We start from the raw sequence: 5,743 nt of genomic DNA, 5'->3' as shown, positions 1-5,743 counted from the left end.
AGGGTGGTGGGCCAGGCTGTCACCCTGTGGAGTCCCTGCTCTGGGCCTTAGCTAGCCCGCTGCCTCCTGCCTTGGCCAGGCCTGATTGGCTAGGCTGCCCTCAGTAGTAACTCCAACCAGGACACCTCCCACAAGGAGAGGGAGATGTGAGGCCCATCTGTGTCAGCACAAGCAGGGCCCGGGGCTGTAGGAGACCAGAGGGTCACCCTGTGGTGCAGTTTGGTCTTGGTTCCACAGCTCATTCGGGTACAGTCTGTGCCAGGGGCTTCAGCACTCATTACTGCTGCCTGTAACCTGAGATCAGCAGGGCTGCACGACCAGGTCACTGTGGAGATTAAAAATAGAGAGCCTAGATGGAGGTGTGCAGACTCAGCGACTCGGGAAGCTGAGACAGGAGGACTGCTTGAGTTCCAGACCAGCTTGGGAAGCATAGCGAGACCCCTGTCTCCACAAAAAAGACAAAAAATCGGTGCTTTGTAAAAGTAAATGCTCAGTAAGTGCTCTGGGAGCAAACATCCCTCGCCTCCTTTCTTTCCTTCTTCCTCAGTGAGAAAATCCTGCTTTCAGTCATGAAGGCAATGGGACCAGATTAAAAACTCAGACCACTGCTCAGCATTTCTTATGGACGGGGTGACTAACAACCAAACCAGGGACCAATATGGAGCAGTCTGGAGCTCTTTCTACAGCTCTTTGAATCAGCGAGCTCAAGTGATGTGATTTTAAAACAACAGGGAGAAAACCAACTCATTTTTTCCACTCTACCAGCTTTCTGCTGCTGGACCCAATACCCCACACGCAACTTAAAGGAAGAGATGGTTACTTTGGCTCAGTTTCAGCACGTTCAGTCCTTGGTTGGCTGACTCCAGGGCACAAACAGCATGGGCCTGTTGGAGGAAAGCTGCCCAGTCCATGGTGTCCAGGAAGCAGAGAAGGAAGACAGGACCCAGGGAGGGCGATGGACCCTCCAAAAGCATGCTCGTGGTGACCTACACCCTCCTACCATGGCCCGCTTCCTAACAGCACAGCCAGCCCTAAACGCATCCATGACAAATGCGCTGATGAGTAGTGCAGCACCCCGTGATCACCTTCCTGAAGCCTCACTTCAGAGCACGTGAAACTGGTGGGGGATGTTCTATCTACACTGGAGCTCCCAGGGCCTACAGAAAGTCCTAGCTTTGCCCTAGGTCTGGCCCTCTCTCGAGTCTGTGTGTGGTGGGAAAAGGTGGAGAGAGGAGGTGGATGCGACAGTGATGTGTGTGGCCCATGGCTGGCTCCTCTGAGCCTCTGGATGGGGACCTGGTGGCCCCTTTGGTGAGGGGGAATGTGCTCTGCCTGGCTCTCTGTTCCTGGCCTCTCCTCCCTTGGCCTCTTCCCAGGCCAGGTTGATGGATGTCCTACCTGAGCCCAGTGTGGGGTGGCTTCCTCAGGGGACTCCTGGATTCCTGGGCAGTAGAATCCACTGGGTCAACAGGAGAGAAAAGCTTTGCCATCGATCATGGGAAAGCACTGACCAGGGTCAAAGTGCTCATTGATGGGCACAGTCCCTCTCTCCACGTGTTTGGCAGCATGAGGGGTCCTGACACCCCAGCTTATGCCTGTGGGAAGCATTGTCCAGGCTCAAATACTCTGGAGGGCCAGATTATCCTTGGCAGGCAGCAGCCATAGCCCCGGGGCACTCTCATATGCTGGACCTGAGCCCCCATGTCAGGACCATCTTGTTGGGAGAATATCTTCGCTCCTCTTTAAGCCTCTGCAGCTCCCTGCAGGGGTAGCTGCTTGCCCCTCTCCCACCTGTGCTCCCATCTGTTAGGCTGGGGGACGCGGGCCTGTACCCCATGTGACCGGTTTCCCTGGGGCAGGCTGGGCTTTGCTCCACGGCTCCCTGTGCTGGGCTCAGCCAGTTCCTGCTCCTCCATCCTCTGTGCCCGGGGGAGCCAGGGTCTGGGGGAGCCAGGTGTGGGGGCCACATCTCTCCTCTGTCCTTTCATTTGTGTCCCAGTTCCTCTGCCTGAGATCCCCTGCTCTACTAGGGAGGGGGTGTGATGGGCCACTTCATAGTCAAGTCCTCAGCAGGGGTTGGCCACACTTTTCAGGAGAGCCGTACTGCCCCGTCTGAGCTGCTCCATTTGGTGCTGCCTGGAACTTCTTGGTGTGGGGCCAGCTCCCCTGCAGCTGGCAGAGAACCCCAGTAAGAGTGTGTGCTTCAGGGGCCCTCAGGGACTCATGCACGAGGGCCTCAATGACTCTCAGGTTGAGGCTGCGGCCACAGCTCATAGCCCAGGCTAGTCCTGGCCCTACCATATGTCTTGCCACTCACTTTCCTGACTGCTGCCTGGTTCTCTGTGACACTGTCCCCTCAGATGGACAGCCCCTCCCTCCTATCCTGCAGCCCTGTTTGAGGGGACAGCTTGGGAGAGAGTTCTTCTGCAGCACCTAGATCCTGCTGCTGGGACCAGGCTGGCATGTTCAGCATCAGTGGGTGAGGGCTGGGAGGGCAGGAGGGGTCTGCCGAGCTCTCCACCTGTGCTGGACACAGCCTCCGGTGCTCGTCTTCCCATCTGGGCGAGCCATGGCCCATCCTCTGCCCAAGGTGACTGTGGCTCCCCATGCAGTGTCCAGCAGTTAAGTAAGTATCCCCTCTGCTCTAGTTCCTCTTAGAAGAGCCATGCGGCTCCTCACAGCGCCCTTTTATTTTTTATTTTTTTGTGACAGGGTCTCACTATGTAGTTGAGACTGACCTGGAACTCACCATGTAGCCCGGGTTGGTCTCGAACTCACAGCGATCCTCCTGCCTCAGCCTCCCGAGTGCTGGGATTACAGGCGTGCACCACCACACCTGGCTCTACAGCTCTCTTTTAAACCTGGCTGTACCTACCGTACCCATCTCTATCTCATTGATGTATTTACCCAGCAAACGTCTGCAGAACTTCCGGTGTGCACCTCGCCCAGGACAGGGCGCTTGGTGCACTGGGTGGCCTTGGAAATGTGCGTGCTGCTGCTCCTGGGCCTGGTCCACCAGCATCCTTCTTGGCTTCGCTGCATCACAATGTTGGGAGAGCTGATTCCCCCACCCAGGCTGTACTTTAATAGAAGCAGTCTTCCACAGCACGCTTTAATACTGTGAGAAGCAAATCAAAATTAATGAGATTACCTCCTTTGAAATGTTATATATAATTAACCTCAAATTAAGGACAATATGCGTTTGAATTTGCCAATCAGTAACACCTTGTGATTGCTGAAATACACAGAGGCAAACAGGAAGTGTTGACACCAACTTACCAGTTGAACTCGCTCATATAAATATCTCAAGGTGAATGGCTCTGGGGAGTCCCTGGGCTGTCCTCACTGAGGCTGGGAAGGCGTCAGGGAAAGGTCTGGGTGGGGACTGGCCGTAGAGACCACATTCTAGGGTCACTATGGGGTGTCCTGCTACAGCTGTGGCTGTTACCCGTGGGCTGCTCTCCTGATGCTCTGTCTTCTTGGAGCATCCTGTTTCCTGGTGGTGTGGGACAGAGGCTCCGCACGCTCCAGCAGCCTCGCCAGTGAGCACTTTGGTGCTTTTTTATTGTTCCCTCAGTGCAAACCAACACAGTCGCTGAGTCTGAATTATCCTCCAAAATCTTTATAATTTACAGTTTCCTCATGGGACAAACGGTCCACTCCTGTCCCGGATGAGAGAAAAGGACAATAATTAGGAGGAAGCCTCCTTGTGGCTGTGAGTGGTGCATGTTTGCAAGATTGTTCGGTTCTCATGGGAGTGCTAGAAGGTGGCTGAGGTCAGGTTTGCCTCTATTTTGTGACTGAGGAAACCGAGCCCAAAGTCTTTGCCTAGGAGTTCTTCACTGTGAAGGTGCACAGCTCAGATGCACCATCAGGGCAGGCTGATCTGGGGCATCCTGCTGGTCTGAAGAAGACCCATTGGTGGTGTCCTCCAGGCAGGCTGTGTGGAGTCAGCACCCAGCATCCCTGTGTGCTCCGTGTGGCTCTTCGGCTGCTGTAGGGCTCTCTAACTCCTTGCAGCCAGCTCCATCCCAGACCACCCTCAGCAGAGGCTGGGTGTCCTGCAACGTGCTCTCCAACTGCCCTTGCTGCCCTATCTGCTCTTCCTCACTTCCTGTCTCTGTGGCTCCACACCCATGAGCCTCTCGTGCTTTGTCTCCAGGATAGCTGTGCCCACCCACGGCCTGCTCACTGTGGTGGTCACAGAGTATCCACAGCACATAGACCTGACGGGAGGGGATGAGTAATCTCCTCAAAGCCCCAGTGTGAGGGTGTCAGGAAATAGGGTGCCTGGGGTGTATAAGGATCTAGATGAACTGCATGAGCTCCAAAACGCAAAAGGATTTTACTTATAAAAGGCACAAAGGCATGTGACAGTGGAGGCATAGTCAGGGCTGGTGATGCCAGAAGCCAGGGGTCACTTGGAGTCCCCAGGAGCTGAAAGAATCGATCCTTCCCTGGATCTCTGAGAAAGAGTATGACCCTGCCCACACCTAGGGCTCAGACTTCTGGCCTCTAGAACCACGAGAGAAGAACTTCCTGCTGTTTTTAAGCCACAAGTATGTGGTGATTAGTATGGCAGCCCTAGGACGCTAAGATACTTGAAATGTCGCGGATGTGTGTCATTACCATTGCGTTTTGCAGCTGCCTGCCACGTATCTGTTCCATCTCAAGTGTACCGTGCTTGGTAGACCATCAGCCAAGATCTGCACTGCTGTTTTCCCCAGGTAGTCAGCTCCAAGTTTCTCCCAGAAGCTCGCTCTTGCTGTTTTCCACCTGGGGAGGTGTTTTTGCTTTATTGTGCTTGTCCGACGTTTCATGTCTGCTACCGAGTGTCAAGGTCTCCGCAGTGCTTTACCCTGATGCAGCCGAATGCCCCCATGCAGTGTTCAGCATCGGAGGCCAGGCTGGCTGTATCGTGTGGCTTGTGCTAAAGAAGCAGATGGGCTCTGTTCATTAGGAACATGCCATGTGTTTGTCAGACTTTGGAAATGTCCAAACCTCACTAATTTGGACAAACCATTCCAATTCAGACCTGTCATCATTTGCCAAGCCAGAATTCTGCCAAGCACAGTACAAGGGATTGGGACTTGGAGCTAATTCTTATTCCTAGGGAGCAAGGGAAAAGGTACACCAACAGAATTTGATGAGCTTTATTTCCTTTAATTTGATAACTCACTTTATGCATGGAGTACAGTTTTGAAAACATGGGCAAAAACAAAGAAGAAAGGGGAAAGAAAAGAGCTGTCACTCATGAGCTCTCTACCTGGAAACAATCATTTTGTGGCTGCAGGTTCAGATGCATGGAAGGAGGGGGACCTAGAGATCCAGGCCATTTTGCAACGTATCTCTTTGTTTGCATCTTCATTAACATTGTTCAGTAACAGGGACGCTGGATCCACATCGCTCTTTAAGTGGCTGAGTCAGTGTTGAGCTGCCTGCTTTCATTTTAATTCACTTAATCAGTCTCCTATTGTAGGATATTTATGCTTTTCTACTTTCTAAAATATGATCATTATTTTGAAATGTAAATCCACTTTAAATTGTGAAATTATTACCTGTCATGAAAACATGACAAATAGTATAGAAAAGTGTACACAAAAACAGTCACCTCTCCCCTCACCCCTGGACTTTAAAAGCAACAACTGCTAATATACAATACCTTTCTAGAAATTTTCTGGGCATCCATAGCATGTGTGTGTGTGTGTGTGTGTGTGTGTGTGTATCTCTGGGTGTGTTAGTT

The sequence above is a fragment of the Fukomys damarensis genome, unplaced genomic scaffold (assembly GCF_012274545.1).
Source record: "Fukomys damarensis isolate Sample0158 unplaced genomic scaffold, DMR_v1.0_HiC HiC_scaffold_19, whole genome shotgun sequence".
NCBI lineage: Eukaryota > Metazoa > Chordata > Mammalia > Rodentia > Bathyergidae > Fukomys > Fukomys damarensis.
This window is presented reverse-complemented; position numbering follows the sequence as displayed.